Source organism: Mustela putorius, unplaced genomic scaffold (assembly GCF_011764305.1).
Source record: "Mustela putorius furo isolate JIRA1106 unplaced genomic scaffold, ASM1176430v1.1 tig00004039_pilon_pilon_pilon, whole genome shotgun sequence".
Taxonomy (NCBI): domain Eukaryota; kingdom Metazoa; phylum Chordata; class Mammalia; order Carnivora; family Mustelidae; genus Mustela; species Mustela putorius.
Window position 1 is genome coordinate 4,181,626 of NW_025422174.1, and position 17,396 is coordinate 4,199,021.

The 17,396-nt window shown below is 48.7% G+C and overlaps 2 long non-coding RNA genes across 4 annotated transcripts; both read right to left on the minus strand.

The window, feature by feature from the left end:
- Positions 1-8,221: 8,221 nt before the first annotated feature.
- On the minus strand, positions 8,222-11,023 carry LOC123389847. Of its 2 annotated transcripts, XR_006604495.1 has the most exons (5): positions 10,996-11,023; positions 10,315-10,433; positions 9,898-10,095; positions 9,609-9,762; positions 8,222-8,353 (listed from the first exon to the last, which is right to left on the minus strand). It is a non-coding gene; the product is annotated as an uncharacterized LOC123389847 (long non-coding RNA). The 2 variants fall into 2 exon arrangements; XR_006604494.1 differs by lacking the exon at positions 10,996-11,023 and having other exon boundaries at positions 10,315-10,809.
- A 1,222-nt stretch (positions 11,024-12,245) lies between these two features.
- On the minus strand, positions 12,246-16,985 carry LOC123389850. Of its 2 annotated transcripts, XR_006604500.1 has the most exons (4): positions 15,680-16,985; positions 14,820-14,933; positions 13,724-13,946; positions 12,246-12,466 (listed from the first exon to the last, which is right to left on the minus strand). It is a non-coding gene; the product is annotated as an uncharacterized LOC123389850 (long non-coding RNA). The 2 variants fall into 2 exon arrangements; XR_006604499.1 differs by lacking the exon at positions 13,724-13,946.
- Between the last annotated feature and the right edge of the window lie 411 nt (positions 16,986-17,396).

Consider the following 17,396-nt stretch of genomic DNA (forward strand, 5'->3'; position numbering starts at 1 on the left):
TTGCTTTTATTTTGCTTTTACTGATTTTACTTTTTTTTTTTTTTTTTTTTTAAGTCTCATTTTATTTTTAAATTTTATTACAGACAAGAGCAGTCAAGGCCTTGCCCACTACAACATACCTAGGGACAGGTCTAAGGCTAGACCTGGTTGCCTTTTTTGCCACCCTGTGCCATGTTCTTATATAGGCTGGGTTCTTACAGAGGTGTTTCTTGGTTGAGTTTTCTTCCTTCCCGGGGCTCATGACCTGAGCCAAAGGCAGAGGCTTTAATCCACTGAGCCACCCAGGCGCTCCTGGGAACATGCTCTTTCACAGGGAAGAAAGTGCTCTGGAGGATGAACAGTTTTTTATAGGATCATTTACTTTTTACATTTTGTAAAAGCTCAAAAGATTTATAAATTAGCATACAGGCAGGAATCACAAGTTTTATTATAAAGGAACGCAGGGAGTAGGGGCACCGGTCATTATTTTAAGGACAACGTGATTTTCCTGGAGGCATCTCATTCACAAAACAGATGTGTATGGTGTATGTGTGGGTGTCAGGCCAGAAATCAGGCTTTTGGTTTGAGCAGAGTTCATTATATATGGTCATGTTGATTTAGAAATCTAAAATGGTTCTCCTGTATCTCAGGCTTTTAGAGGGTTTTTCTCTCTTAAATGATGGTTTTCTTTTTCTTTTTCTTTAAGATTTATTTGTTTGTTTGTTTGTTTGTTTGATAAGTAGAGATAACAAGTAGGCAGAGAGAGAGAGAGAGGAGGAAGCAGGCTCCCTAGCAAGCAGAGAGCCCTGATACGGGGCTTGAGCCCAGGACCCTGGGATCATGACCTGAGCCGAAGGCAGAGGCTTAACCTGCTGAGCCACCCAGGTACCGTATAATGATGGTTCTCAAAAAAAACAATTTTTTTTTGTTTTGTTTTTTAAAGCAGAGGAACCTTTTTCATCCCCTACAGTTTCCCAGCTGCAATGCTAAACCAAAAATGTTCCCTTTTAAGGAAATTTTTTAATGTTTACTTGTCACCGAATGCCTTGGAATTGTCTCCGTAGAACCTTGGTGTTCCCTGGAGCATTGTTTGAAAACCGTTATCTTAAATTAGTCCTTTATCACATTTAGCTGCTGCTTTTTGAATTCCCTCTATGTTTCCTCTTTCCTCGCTCATGCTGCTGTTTTCTTCATACTACTCTTTACCTCTGAATGTTAAGGATGCTTTTGGGTGGCTGCAGTTCAGTTCTGATCAGTGATGTCATTTAATGGAAATTCCTACTTGAGCATTTGGCCGGAAATTTGAGATATGAATAGGATAGTCTCAAAATGGTCATTAAACTTCAAATCATTAAAGAACATTTCTTCTTACGCCTTCTATGGGCTAAGCCCGTGGTTCTCCAACTTTAACATGCCTACGAATCACCTGGAATTATTTTTGAAATGCGGCTTTCCAGATTGCATCTGTGGGGATCTGTTAGAGGAACTGGAAAGTCTGTACTTTTAAAAACAGCCTAGGTGATCTTTGTGTAAAGCGTCCACATCAACACTGGGAAACACGACACTGAGCATTCTTGTTGTCCTCAGGGAGCATAACACTCTGCTCAGACTGCAGACAGCAATACCCAGTCCTGAGGCTGAACTTGCGGCTACCTTGGATATCTGGTCACGTCTGCTGAGCATTTTCCCCCAGCCCTTTGACTTTCGTCTGTAGGAGAAGTGTAAGTGAATTGGCAAAAAAAGGGGCCCTCAGCACTAGCAGAGGGAACAGAGCGGGCTTGTCTGATACTGAAGCCCACAGTGTGTGTACCCTTCAGCCATCCTGCCGCTGTGATAATACTGTTATCACAATAAATAAATGTTGACGTTAACCTTTAATCATCAAAGAACGTTAGAAAATACCTAGGAAATACCAGCAAAAAAGTAAAGCGAGCAGTCTGGTTTAGAAAGATTTAAGTGAAAAATGTTAAAACCATTATGGTTTTGAAAGAAGTAACCCACATCCAAAACACTGCGGCCCTTGCCAGAACTGGTTACGTGAAATCGTAATTCATCTCTTTCGCTTGTACCGGGAAGGTCCCAGGCTTTGGTCTATTTGGGAAATTGGGCCCTGTTTTCCCTGGTAAAATGACATCCAGTAAAATTTCGTTCTATTTCAGGTTTCCGCTTTTAACGCCAGTTACTCGGATTCTGCACCCTTTGGGATTTACACCAACTCGCAGGCTGCCGCAGCTGGAGACGTAAGTTGCAAACTCACCAATTCTCCCAAGAGTTTTTCCTCCATTAACATGTTCTTAGTAAAAAAAAGAGAGAGTGTTTGAAAGCCATGACTGATCAGAGCTCTGTATAGTGTAATATCATTACCATGTGTCTGCCTAGAACCAACTTAAAAATGTTTATTTTAAACATTGTGGGTTGAAGCCTCTGCCTTCAGCTCGGGTCATGGTCCTTTGATCCAGCCCCGCCTCAGGCTCCCCACTCAGCACAGAGTCTGCTGGAGATTCTCTCTTCCTCTCCTGTTAACGCACACGTGCGTTCTCTCTCTCAGATCCTTGGGGAAAAAAGTATAGTTTATGTATATGAGTGCCAAATTCTTTAATCCTTCAAAAGTATTATATAGGTCTAGACTTTTTAAATGATCACTGGTGGCTGGAAGTTGGTTGGGGAAGAGATGGCGGAGAATGAGATTTAGGTCAGAAACTTCCTGGTACCGTGGGCTTTCCCATCTAGATCCTTATTTTGACTAATAGTTATTGTTTCACACGTGAAAAGGACATTTGTTGTTGGTTTCATAGGCTCAGTTTAAGTGGTTTTCCCAGCTCACTCAAGTTTCTTCTTTTCTAAAGTTATCTACATTTTTAGTGTTTGTCTGTAGCAATTTATTTATGGAAAAGGGAAGAGGGAACGAATTATTCAAGACACCATTTAGGTTTTTTTTTTTTTTCTTCGAAGTTTTACTGAATTAGAATGGACATCCCATAAAGTGTACATATTTACAGTGTATAATGTATTAAGTTCTGACATAAGTGTAGACCTATAAAACATAAGTCACCCCAATCAAGGTACTTTTTAAAAAATGAGTGTCCTCTTTGAAATTGAAGTATAATTAACATATAATATTAGTTTCAGATATGTATGTCATGATTTGATATTTCTCAATATTGTGAAATGATCACCCTAGTAAGTCTAGTTAACATCATCCTTTTTTTTTTTTTTTTTTTTTTTTTAAATAAGAACCTTTAAAAATGACTCTCAGCTTTCAGGTATGCAATATAGTCGTATTAACTAGAGTCATATGTGGAGCTGTATATTACATCCCCAGACCTTAATTATTTGATAACGGAAGGAAGTTTGTTCCTTTTGATTGCCTTACCTGTTTTACCCACCCCTACACCCTGCCTCTGGCAACCACCAATCCACTCTCTGTATTTGTGAGTTCATAGTATTTTTCATGGTGGTTTGTTTTTGTTTTTTTCTTTTTTGCTTTTGTTTTTGTTTTGAAGATTCCATGTTTAAGTGAGATCATACAGTATGTATCTTTTTCTGTCTCACTTCCCTTAGTGTAATGCCCTCAGGGTCCATCTGTGTTGTTACAGATGGCAAAATTTCGTTCTTTTCTATGCCTGAACAATTGTGTGTGAGTGCATGTGCATGCACACATATGTGCACGTGTCTCTGATTTTTGTAAAAATCCCTGCACCTGTCGATGGAGATATCTTAGTTATCGTAAACAGTGGGTGCAGTGAACATGGAAAGGCCGCTGTCTCTTGGAGATAGTGTTTGTTCCCTTTAGATAAAGAACCAGAAGTTGAATTGCTTGATCCTGTGGTAGTTCTACTTTGAGCTTTGTGAGGATACTGTTTTCCGTGGTGGTTACATCATATCCATTCTACCAGCAGTGCACAAGGGTTCCCTTTTCTTCCCCTCCTTGCCAGCAGTTGTCACGTCTCGTCTTCTAGTCTAGTCTTCTAGTCTTTTTGATAGTAGCCATTCTAACGGGTGTGAGGTGATAGAACTCACGATGGTTTTGATTGGCATTTCCCTGATGACTTGTGATGTTGAGCATTTTTTTTTTTTTTAATGTGTCTGTTGGCCATCTGTAGGTCTCCTTTGGAAAAATGTCTCCTCAGATCCTCTGGGCATTTTTAAATCAAACTAGATTTTGCTGTCGAGTTGTATAAGATATAGATGTATGTCTTACATCTATACAATATCTGTTGTATAGATACTGGATGTTAATCTCTCATCAGATATACGATATATAAATACTCTCCCCTATTCACCAGGCTGCCTTTTCGTTTTGTTTTTTTCTTTGCTGTGCAGAAGTTGTTTAATTTGATTTAGTCTGAGTTGTTTGCTTTTGCTTTTGTTGCCAAATCAAAAAATTGTCAGCAAGACCTCAGTCAAGTAGCTTACTTGACAATGTTTTCTTCTAGGAGTTTTATGGTTTCTGGTCTTACATTCACGTCTTTAGTCCATTTTTATTTAATTTTTGTTTGTGGTGTAAGGTAGTGGTCCAGTTTCATTCTTTTGCATGTGGCTGTCCTGTTTTCCCAGCACTATTGATGGAGGTTACTCTTTTGTTTCCTTATTGCATATTCTTGGCTTTCTTATTATATGTGATTAAACCCATATATATCTATACATATATGTATGTTTATTTCTGAACTCTCCTCTGTCTCATTGATCTGTGTATTTGTTTTCATGCCGATGCCATTTCGTTTGATTTCTGTATCTTCGTGGTAACAGTTTAAAATTGGGAAAGGCGGTGCCTCCTGGTTTTTTTGTTTTTTGTTTTTTGTTTTGCTATTTGGGGTGTTTTGCGGTTTCATACAAATTTTAAGATTGTTTGTTCTTTTTCTGCGAAAAATGCTGGGATAGCGTTGAATTCTGTAGGTTGATTTGGATAGTATGGACATTTTAATAATACTCATTCATACATGAACACGGGATATCCTTGCATTAATTGCATCTTTTCAGTTTCGTGCAGGTCTTTCACTTGCTTGGTTACATTTGTTCGTAGGTGTTTTACTCCTTCTAATGTAGTTATGAGTGGGATTCTTCTCTTGATACTTGTTACAGTCAGTGTGATTAGGGAAATCGTGTACAGTGTGTGTATTTTAAGTGTATGGCTTTTTGTTTTTATTTTTTAGTATATTTGATGTGCAGTGTTACATGAGTTTCAGGTGTACATGCATAATTTTCGTTTTGACAACTGTATGCATTTTTAGAACCACGACCAGCATGGTCAGATGAAAACATTTCCAGGACTCCAGAAAGTTTTCCTCATGCTCCTTCCCACTCCTTTACCCCACCATTACCCTTCTCTTTGCCAACCACAGGCTGCTTTCTCTCACTGTATAGGACAGAATTTCTCAATAGAATTTCATTTGCATAGAATCCTATTGTGCATACTGTTTTAGCTGCTTTTGGGGAGACAGTGTGTTTAAGTCGTGCATGTTTGTTGCATTGATCAGTAGTTGATTCTTTCTTTACCGGTGTGTAGCATTGCCTTGTATGGATAATACTCAGTCTGTTTCTTCATTCACATGTTGTTGGACATTGACGTTGTTAATCAATTTAGGCCTATGTTGAATAAATCTCTTCTTTTTTATTTTTCTTAATTAAAGATTTTATTTATTTATTTGACAGATCACAGGTAGGCAGAGAGGCAGGCAGAGAGAGAAGGGGGGGGGGGAAGCAGGCTCCGTGCTGAGCAGAGAGCCCCCTGCAGGGCTCAATCCCAGGACCCTGGAATCATGATCTGAGCCGAAGGCAGCGGCTCAACCCACTGAGCCACCCGGGTGCCCCTTGAAGCAAATATCTTCATCCTGTCATTTGACGCACAGCCACTTCAACATGTGTCTCCAGAACAGGGTTTCCCAATCTTGGCGTTCCCCACATCTTGGGCCCCATCGTTCTTGGCTGAGGGCCCTGTCCTGAGCTTACTAGGATGCTTAGCAGCACCCCTGGTCTCCACACACCAGAGGCAGAGAGTGTCTTCCTCACTCCTGCTTCTGACCACCGAATGTGTCCTAGACGTGGCCACACATCTCCCAGGGAACAAAACTGCCCTTGTGCGACACACACATAGATAGACCCACAAAAGTATCGTCACTCTTTAAACATTTCAAAATAATTTCTCAGTAGCGTGACATGTCAAGTCACAGTTCAGATTGATCTGATTATCTCACAAATATGTTGACTCTCTGTATCTGTTCAGTCCTGAGTGAGAAGACGACGCGTACCTTGCCGTTGGTGAACAGGTCTCACCTGCCTCTTCTAATGACAGGCCTCACTTTGTCCCTGCTCTTTCGTTAGCCTGGCCATTTATTTTCCTGTAAGGGTGCCTGGGTGGCTCGGTTTGGCTCAGAGTCCGACTCTTGGGATCAGCTCAGGTCCTGGTCCTGGTCCTGATCTCAGGGTCCTGGGATCCAGCCTCTTGTTGGGCTCCCTGCTCAGTGGGGAGCCTGCTTCTCCCTCTCCCCCTGCTGTCCCCCCTGCTTATGCTGTCTGGCTCGTTCTCTGTTAAATACATAAAATTGATGTACAAAACCAAGCAAAAGAAAAAACAGTCCGTAACGTTTTAAAATTTTTTTAATTTATTTTGTTTTTTAAAGGTTTAATATATATATATTTTTTTTCCCAGAGAGAGATCACAAGTAGGCAGAGAGACAGGCAGAGAGAGGAGGAAGCAGGCTCCCTGCTGAGCCGAGAGCCCGATGCGGGGCTCCATCCCAGGACCCTGGGATCATGACGTGCGCCGAAGGCAGAGGCTTTAACCTACGGAGCCACCCAGGCGCCCCAATCCATCCCTTTCTGACAAGACCTAAGGGTGTGTAACACGTTACACCAAACATGTAGCTCACGATATCCCAGACCCTGAAGGGCAGAGCCCTGCTAAATGTCATCAAACGTTAGTTTCTTGGGTTCTCCCAATCTCGCTGAATGTTTTTCCAGATAATGGAAAGCCCAGTGCCAAAAAAGCTGCCGTGAAATGCATCTAGATGGTAAACATGCTTGGTCCTTATACCCTGGGGCCTATCCCAGAGGGCTCTGACTCCCTGAGTCGAGAGTCGGACATAAGCATCTGTCTTTTCTTTAAAAAAAAAAATGGCCACAGGGGGCGCCTGGGTGGCTCAGTGGGTTAAGGCCTCTGCTTTCGGCTCAGGTCAATATCTCAGGGTCCTGGGATCCAGCTCTGCATCGGACTCTCTGCTCAGCAAGGAGCCTGCTTCCCCCTCTCTCTGCCTGCCTCTCTGCCTACTTGTGATCTCTCACTGTCCAATGAAAAAATATATTAAAAAAAAAAAAAAAAAAAAAAAAAGGCAAAAAACGCCAAAAGTCCTTCATGCTTTGCTGGTTAGCACTGGGTTGGGAACCACTATTTAGTCTGCCATTCCAAACCCAAACTTCCCCGACAATGTGTGGGCTGCAGACGCAGGAAGGCGTCGGAGACTGAGACAGAGGAGAGCAGAGAAATGATAAAAACTATCCCAGAGAAAAGCGGCTGCAGCACGAGGCCGGCTCCCAGGGTGGGTGGCGAGGTGGCAAAGGCCAGCGAGTCTGGGGCCCCCCGCCTGAGGCCCAGGCAGGGAAGGTGCGGCCACAGAGGGGGCGGCAGCTCGCGAAGTGCTGGCCACGGGGCCTTGCAGGCCTCCAGCAGCTTCCTGGGCCTCAGCCCCGGGCGCTGCCAGCGACTCCGAGCCTGGCGAAGCCGGAGCTGCAGGTGGACTGCATGGGGTGTGGGCACATGTCGAGCGGCAAGCGCTACAGCGTCTTCCCCTGCGAGGGCCACGAGAGCTGCTTCCAGCGGAGGCATCCACAGCAACCGCAGCTACCCCGGCTACACACCGCGGCTCCGACCGTCGCTGCCAGGTCGGCCAGCACCACCTGTGCCAATACCGCCGCCTGAAAATGGGCTTCCGCGTGGGCATAAGGAGGCGGCGCAGCGTGGGTCGGCGGCAAGGGACACGGATGCTTCGTCCTCCCACGGAGCTCCCAAGCGACGGACCTTGGCTTCTCTCCTCAGACTCCTGTGTTTTTAAAGACGGTGAAACGTTTGTCTCCTCGGTTTTCTTAAACGATCCCGAAACCGAGGAGAGTGTCGGGCTCCAGCCTCGGCCTCCCCAGAACTGCTGGCCGGAGTAGAGGGCCAGGAACCAAGGGGCCCATTCCTGGGACAGGCTGGCGCTCAGCACCCCAAGCATGAACTTTTGAGGCCGGTGGGGTTGGCTTTCCCTCGGGGGACGGCCTGACGTCTGGACCAGAGCGGCCAGCGGAGTAATGCGCCAGGCAGGTTGTCAGGATACGGAATCCACGTTGGACACTGTATGATGAATGAGTCAAGGCCAATAATAAAGATGTTTCCTACCTGAAAACAAAAACGAAACAGAACAAAACACCTATCCCATAGAGAGTCCAAGCTCTAGCCAAGCTCTAGCCATACTACTTCTCTGTCCGTATTCTGTGTCTCAATGGCTCTAGAGTCCATTGACTTGAAGCAAGTTCGCACAAACGGTTACCCACAAATACGAACTAAATCAATTTATCAGGACATTTGAAGCACAGCTAATTGGGACACGGTACGGCAAAGCCTTTTATTTCCCTCTCGTCATTTCAGTGGCGCTGCAGACTCTCTGGACAAGTAACTGTCCATTTGAGAAAAATTCTTTCTCATTCAACAGTGTGACACATGTGGTCAAGAGCATCTGAAAGCTGGAGAAGAAATGAAGTTGCGTGGAGTCCACGTATGTTCACAAACGTCACCACAGACTGTCCCCACGTCTTCAAAACTTATCTGTGTATTTCTTGACGTCTTGAACTAGCCACCACTGACAACCTCCTGCGTGTCAGACATGGCGCTAAGTGTTTTGTTAATGTTAAATTTCACTTCGTCTTTACAGTCCTCTGTGACGTGGGATTATCATCATCCCCATTCGTCCCATCAGGGAACGGAGACGCACAATGCTTTAGCTACACGGCTCATAAGAGGCAGAGGTAGGAACTGCTTGGGGTCTGGACCCCATGTTTTAAATCACTATGATTCGTTTCCAAGACCCTACAAAAACGACAAGTCGTCACCCCAAACGTTGGTTTTCCCCACCCCACGGTCCCCACGTGGCCCCAGCTTCAAGGACATTCTGTCAATTCCTTCAACACTACACATCCTTCCCGGCCCTAACGGAACACCTTCCCACATCCGCCTTGATTTCTTAGCCTCCTGGTCTCCGCTTAAACATTACTCAGCAAATTACAAACTCTAACGCACCCTGTACTTCCCAGCACTCAATGCAGAACAGTAATGACGAATTTCACGGGTCGTTATTTCCTTCCTGTCTTGGCCAGCCAGGGGGTGAGTCCCTCACGCATCCTGTCAGTCCTGTTCATCATGGGTTCCAATCACTGATACCCACAACGCGCCCAAAAGGAAGGCCATTCCCCCTGCACACACACACACACACACGCACACACACACACACACACACACACACACACACACACACACCCCCACGGACCCCTGACTGGCCTGATCTCAGGTGCACGGTGGGGATCCTGACAACCCCTCGTGGAACGTAACCTACTCGAGAAGGAGAACGGAACTCCTCCCCCATCAACACTCCACTTACGGGCTTCAAGTCGGTCTCTTCTAGCAGGACTTGAGCCCCAGCAAGGCTGAAACCTCATCTGCCCGGTTCGGCCGCATTTCCGCTCGCGCTGTCTCCAGGCCCCCCACATAGTTAGCAGCTCCATCAACGAGGCCCCGTTCTGGGCTCCTCTCAGCTGCGAAAGGAGGGGCACACAAGCTGACGGCTACCTTTTGGCAAACCGGTGTACTCCTGAGACACAGGCCCGCCTCCCAGCGAGGCCCCAGCCCCCCCGGAGACACGGGGCCCTGACATCATGCCCTACAGGTACCTCCGTGCAGAGGAGCATCTTCCCAAGGGCTGCTCACTTCTTGGTCCTCCGCGCCGACCTTGAGGACGAAGTACAGGAGCGGGAAAGGGGTGTCCCCAGACCGGTGGCCGTGGGTCTGGAGGTTGTGAGGTGCTACGCCCACCGGGACAAGGTTGTGGGGTCTTGAGACGCCAGACAAGCAGCAAGCCTCACAGAAGCCTGGAACACGGGAGGTGCTTTTGCTCAGACTCAGCTCAAGTGTCTCAGTGCCCCGCCCGTCAGCTATCCTAACCACCTGCCCGCTCCTGGGTGCCGGGCCCACACGCTGAATGGACAGTTTTCCCTGCCCCCCCGGCCTTCGGAAGGCATCGCCCGCCGGATAGGTCTTTGGGCCCCGCCCACACAACCCTGGGCACACAGTCTCTCTCCCATTCCCACCTGGCAGGACCTCGGTCACACCACCGTCCTCCTCCTCTGCTGCTGCTGTGTTCTGAGGGTGGCCTCTCTGAGCTCCTCACAAGCTCTAGATGGCTGTGGTCGGCACCAAACCGAGCTGCCTGGAATGGAATTGCTTCAGCACCCTTTTCAAAACTCAGATGGGCATATTTGTGGGGACTGTTTCTGGAGTCTTTGTTCTGTGGGACTGTCCTCCTGCCAATACCAACACGGGCTTCCTTGTTACAACTACTACTAAGTTCTGAAACTCTAAAGACTGTGTTCCCAAATTACTCTTCTTTTCAAAACCGGTTTTGAAACTACTCTGATTCCTTTCTCCTTCCACATAGATTTTAGAATATTTTTGTCTATCTCTACGAAAACAAACGAAGCTGACAGGATTTTGATAGAAATGGCGTTAAGTCTCTCTCTATCAGTCTGGGGAGAATTGACATCGTGACGATGCCTAGTCTTCCAGATCACGACCGTGGTGTATCTCTTCCATTTTATTTCTATCTTGGACTTCCTGTACCAGTGCTAAATAGCTTTCAGCATGGGATGCCTGGACAGGCACTGTTAGATTGATCCCGAAGTAGTTTCTTTGTACGAAGTAGTTTCTTTGCGAAGGTGTGTTGGATTGTGGAGCCTCCATATTCGTTGCCGGCACAGAGGAATACAGCTTACCTTTCTGTGTTTAGCCCGTATACTGTTTTCTCTGTGAAGTTCCGTTGTTAGTTCTAGAAGCGTTTTGTCGTACCCTCTTGGGGCATAAGTCCTGCAATGAAGATTCCGTGTCAGGGGCTGTGTTGACACGCGGAAGACCAAGGAGGGGACCCGAATGGCATCCTGCACGTTCTCCTCTCCCTCTTCCCTCACAGGGGAGGTCTCTTCCCCAAACACCCTTCTCATCCCAGGGACTAGCCATAGTGCCTGTTGGTTTGGGGGGGGGGGAGCAGCGTTCGGTTCCCTAGAAGCCCACTGAATTCTTCAGGCCAGCCACTCACCCCCTCCCATGGGAACCAGGACTTGCCACACCCTCTTGTTTCGAGAAGCAAGTCTTGCCTTCGAAGGCCCTGCTGCTGGTTCTCTCTGTTCTCAAGCGCGACGTCTGTGTCGTCCTGCACGGTGTGTGGTATCCTCCTCCCCTGAAGCGTGAGGGTATGTGACGAGTAAACTGTTGGTCAGTCACCCGTGTCGGGTGTCAGGGCATCCCACAAGTCTGGAGCAGGAATCTCTCTCTCATCGGGGACCTGAGGAGATGGTGATTAAAACAAGCGGCAGCATCACAGGCACGGTGTCCGTATGTTAACTGAGGACGCGGGGGTCAGCTTGACCTGCTCCTTCGCTAACTAACTGGCTTCAGAGGTGACAGTCACGATCTGGGAGGGAACTGGCCATCGCCGGCCAGCTTGTGTGTTGGCCCGTGTTCTGTTATCTCACATGGAGGTCGCCATCCGTTTCCAAACTAAGGTCCCCTCCTTGCCAACAAGGTGAGAATGAAGGAGAATGGACTGGATCTTGGGGGGAGCTGTCACCCATGTGACCTGCATGTGGCCTGTATTGGTCTCCAGGGCTCCCCCCTGAGGTTGGCAACCGCAGGACATGCTGACTGGTGTGCTTCAGTTCCAGGGACTGGGTGTTGGGCCAGTGATGGATGCGGACGTCCGGATCCTATGGGGGAAAGCACACCCCAAGCACAGCCCTGGGGGTGACCCTCTGTGTTGTGGGTGCAACGGAGGAGGGAGGCCCCGACGCAGGGAAATGTAAGAATGGCACACTGAGGGGATGCGGTCCCACCTCGACTTCCGCCAGGAGGCGTGAGACCATACACCCCCTCGCCGCGACAGAAGCCCCAAGGCTGATGATGCTGATTTGAGACTCTCTGGAAGAAAAAACCGAGAACGAGGAGCAGGGCAAAAGACACTCCCCCCCACCCCACCCCCAGTATATCCAGGAAGACACAAACCCGAGCAAAGGAGGAGTGGGAGAGAGAAAACTGCATACAGGAGGTAGGGGGGACCCCCCGGGGCCCCCACGAACTAATTCATCGTAGGTTCAGAATTTGACCCGGTTGTAGATCCAACATTTACAAGGGCACCCGGGTGGCTCACATGGTTAATCACCTGACATCAGTTCAGGTCTTGATCCCGGGATCCTGGAATAGAGCCCCGTGTCAAGCTCCCTGCTGGGCAAGGAGTCAGTCTGCTTCTCCCTCTGCCTCTCCCTGCTGCTCCCCCTGGGTCCTGCTCTGTCCCACTTGCTTGCTCGCTCGCTCTCTCTCTCTCTCTCTCTCTCTCTCGCTCTCTTAAATGAATACATCAAATCTCTAACCAGTAAAAAGTAAAAAGGAAATCACAAGTTCACTAACATAATTTAATTGGCAAAATTCCAAGGAGGCCGATTGCCTTCTGTGCCTCTACAGCGTAGGTTCTGAATGAAGTGTAATGTTGCCAAGATGCACCGGTTGGCTAACCTTCACGGACTTAATGCACGTTCTGTTTATAGCGAGTATAATAACCGTAGATTCTGCCTTCTGTCTTTACTGCTTTGACATCTCGGGCCTTGCTGACTTTGGAGGGACTTTCCCTGGCAGGCTTACTTAATTCCTAGAGATGGTCAGCAGCTTGCCTACAGGCAGAGCTTTCACATGTAAAGCAACCAATTTGGAGCCTTTACCCCCAACCACCTCTTGTAAGAAACTCTCACTCTGGGCCACTATCCCCTGCCCTGATCACCCCAGGGGCAGGGACAGACTACTCCAGACAGACACCACTGTGTCCCGGAACCCACTGACATGACACCGACTAGGCAGTCTTAAATGTGCTTAGCCGGATTCACCTGCCCCTTGCCATGGAAACCACAGTAAAGGGTCTTGCCCGTGTCGTCTGTCCCTTCACTCCCTCTTTCTCCTGACCGCCCCTGGTGCTTCCCTGGGTGGCCCTCCATGGCTCTCAGGACCTCCTCTCTCGGGATCAGGGAGTCGATGAACGCTTCTTGCGTTGTGAGAGTTCCTTGTATATCTGCTTGTCTTACCATCCCTGATAAAAAAACAAACCCCTGTACCCTGAAAACACCGGAGACAGCTGGGGGGCTCAGTGGGTTGAGCTTTTGGCTCAGGTCAGGATCTCAGGGTCATGGGCTAGGGTCCCATGTCGGGCTGCGTGCTCAGGGTGGAGTCCGCTTGGGATTTTCTCCGCCTCTGCCTTTCTGTCCCTGCCACCACCCCGGGCCCCGGCTCCTTTGCTAGCTTTTGCTCTTGCTTTCTCTTTGAGGTTAAGTCGTTGAAAAAGCCATGAGGGAGCCCCACAGATTTAACGATGGTGAATATTTTGCTCTAATACATTTGGCCAGTATGTTCTGTTCAGTGCCTCTCGGTCGCATGTGCCTTGACCTTGAAGGAGACAGGATTTACCTTGTTACGCGCGGGGCACCCAAACCGCTCTGCTCTAAAACAGGCAAACTTTGTGGGCAGGATCTTAGCGCATTCGTCTTTCTCCGGGAATACAGATGGGACATCCCATCCAGGAGATCCTACTGTGAGGCTATTTGTTGGACACACTTGTTGAGGACCTGCAGGGGTGGCTCTGTCTGTCAGTCAAGGGTCTGCCTTGGGCCCAGATCCCGATCTCAGGGTCCTGGCAACAAGCCTCGCATCAGGCTCCCTGGTCGGCAGGAAGCCTGCTTCTCCCTCTCCCTCTGCCCCTACCAGCCCTTTGTCTCTCTCTCTCTCTGTGTCTTTCTCTCTCTCGTGATCTGTCAAGTCCCTAAGTAAAATCCTTACAAAGAAAAAAGGGCATACAAGTCCAACATCTTTCCGTACTTTTTGGGTACCGGAGGCAACCTATTCCTTGTTTATCAGTTTTACAGAAACCCATTTCAGCTGTTCCTTGTTAACGAGCCCACGCTGAGGGGGGAGGGTCTCCCCTCAACAGAAGGCTCTCGGATCTGTGCAAGCAAAATTGACCTGTTGGGGGTGACTGGGTGGCTCAGTTGGTGAAGCGTCTGCCTTTGTCTCAGGTCCTGGTCTCGGGATCCTGAGATGGGGCCTGGCAGGGGGTTCCCTGCTCGGCGGGGAGCCCGCTTCTCCCTCTCCCTTTCACCCCCTTTTCCAGCCAGGGCGCTCTCTCAACTACAAAAACAAAAAGCTTGAGAAAAAAACCAGCTGTTCGTGCCCGGGTCAAAAGGCTGTAGCAGCCTCCTCTCCTGCTTCCTGGAGTCCCTGGACTCTCTGTCCATGCTGTCTGTCAATCGTCCATGGGCTCCCAAAGCAAGAAACGGCCCTCCTCGGCCCTGGTGAGAGACCATGAGAGCAGCAGTTGCTGGCCATGCACTGGGCTCTCCCGGAAACAGCATCTCTCACAGACTCTGAGCCTTCCCCTCCAGCTGTCCATTCTTCTCTGGGTCATGGGGACCCCCCCCCCCCCACCCACCACCACCACCACCAGCAGCTGAATATAGTTCCCAAGGCCTTCCTGCTCCAGGCTGAAGCCCAAGTCTGCATATCCTACCTGCAGGTGGAGGTGGGGGCTTCTGTCCACAGTGCATTGCCAGATTCCATGGTGCCGGAGGACGTCCGCTCTTCCTTCTACCCCTTGGCCACCCAGCGATTCCCTTGGGATCAACTGCGTGAACACCAATGGAAGTTACTACATTTTGGATTTGATGACCACGTCTCCCTCCTGGTCACATGACAGCTTCACATCCTAGAGAAGCACCTGTCCTACGCCTTAAGAGTCTCAGCAGGAAATGGATGTCCATATATCAGAGTCCGTTCTGATGGAAAGCCTGAGATGAAGGTTCAATAGGAAGTGTTGTCTTGGCATCCGGTAACTTTGGAGGGCCTCGGATGGCCCTCACCCCAAGTTCCCTTCCCACTCTGCTCCCCCAGATCGGATCCCCTGGCCAACAAGCCCTCCTTAGCACGGGGACCAGGCACAGTTTCTTCCCAAGTAAGCTCCAGTTCCCTGACAGCCTGCGCCATGATCCAGCCAATGAAGATTTGAAGGGGCTTCTGAAGAAATGAACAAGGGAGTCGACCATGGACCTTGCAGTTAAAAACCGCTTAAAGGATGATCAAGAGGAGCTACTTCTGGAACTTAGGGCAGAACCATAAGCCGCTGGGTTTTCCATTTAAGAATAAGATGGAATTCATTCCCATTTCAAAAATGGTCTCTAAGGCAGAGTGATTTGGGGGGGTTGGGGGGGAGGGGGGGAGCAAGTCAGAGAATAAGTAGTATAGTCCCACGCAGGCCGACCTACATAAGGCCCGAGAGAATTCAGGTTAGCCATAGCGTGCTTTTGCAGACAACAGAAAAGGAAATGATTTTTAAAAATTAGAAAATAAAAAATTAAGAGAAATGAGACTTACCTGGGGAAAGCAAACTTTTTTTTTTTTTTTTTTTAAACCTCCTCTTCATCGTGTACTTTCGTGCTAGTCACCTCGTTTCCCATACAAGGATCGTGTGGTCGTGTATCTGATACCTTTGGAACACTGAAACAAGTTGATGTGTTCTCTGCATAAGGTATCCATAGACGCTTGGCCCTTGTGTAAGCCTTCCAGCATTACAGACCACAGCTTCCAAGGCCATCAGTGTCGACTGTCCTACGAACGTCACCACTGCTGTGGCACCTGGGTGGCTCAGTCTGTTAACTGTCTTTGGCTCATGTCATGATCCCGGGGTCCTAGGATCAGGTCACAGGTCAGGATCCCTGGTCCGTGGAGAGCCTGCTTCTCTCTCTCCCTCTGGTGCTCCCCCTGTACGTGTGCCCTCAATTTCTGTCGAAAAGATAAATAAGATCTTAAAACATACAAAAGAAGTCACCGGTGTTTTCACTTTGGCGAATACTTCTGCAGTCATTGAGAGACCCCTTTTTTGTTAAGTCATAAAAGAAAGATGTTTCTTCGGCTGAAAGCAAAACCGTGAAACAGTTGGCATTTTGAAAAAGAACATTAGGAGATAAGGTAGACACACAGAGTGACTTGGGATCTTCAAAGCGTGGTGTCACTCTGGCTCACAATCGTCTATTTCTTTGAGAGGTCTTTGGCCGCCTTTCCAACCTTCTGGGCAGGTGATAGTATATGCGGCGTGTACACGGGTAAAGCGTCAGTGACAGCATTTAGAAGAAGGTGCTCCGATCCATCCATTTGCGGTCCAGGTGGATTAATAAGAGACACAGCTGTGGTGCGGGGCTTGACCTCCTTTTTTCCGGGTGTGGATGCCAGGGTAGCGTTCCGTCGTGATGGGCCTTGTTTCTTAGGCGGCTTTCCCCTGCCTCCTGAATCTGGGGGCTTCACGACACGAGCAGAGGGTTTTGGCGGTGGAAAAGCTGAATGAGATTCCGCTTCTAGAAACTGGACAAAAAGGTCTGAAAAGGAACGATTGGCCACGGCTTGGTGATTTGGTTTCGCAGGGGTGTTGGGGGCGCTTCTGGATCCAGGCCCCCCAGTCCCCCCGCTGGGCACACCCGCGGGCTCCCGGCTGCGCAGCTGCCGCAGCTGGTCTTCTCGGATCCCCAGCGTGCTTGCCATCAAGCTCAACGCTTCCTGCCGTTCCGCATCAGCTGCCTGGAAAGCTCCCACGAAGAGTCTCCTTAGGAGGGCTTTGTCCGCCATTCCTTCGGACTGACTGACTAAGGTCATCAGTTTCCTCTGTGTGTCCTCCAGGATTTCCTGCTGGACCCTCGTTCTGTTTCTTGAACTCTTGGAGTCGGTCCTCCTTCTCCTCCAAGTCGGCATTGGTTTGATGCAAACGTCCCTGTAAGGACTTCAGGTTTCCTTCTAGGGCGTCTGCCTTTTCCATCCATTCGGCCAGTTCCAGCTTCAGGCTCGCTAGGGTCTGATCACAGTGCCTTCCCTCCTCCTGGGAGGCGGCAAGCCGGAGCACAGCTTCCTCCTTCTGCTGGGTGACCACGTGCAGCTGCTCCCGCAGCGACTCTACCTGCAGCCTGGCTCCGTGGCTGGCCTTTTGCATGGCAGCGGAAGACCAAACGAGTTTTCCCTGCAAGACCGTCACTTCCTCTCTCAGCTGAGCCACTCGGTCCTCCGAGGCCAAAGCTTCCCGGCGACGAGAATCTTGGGCTTCTGC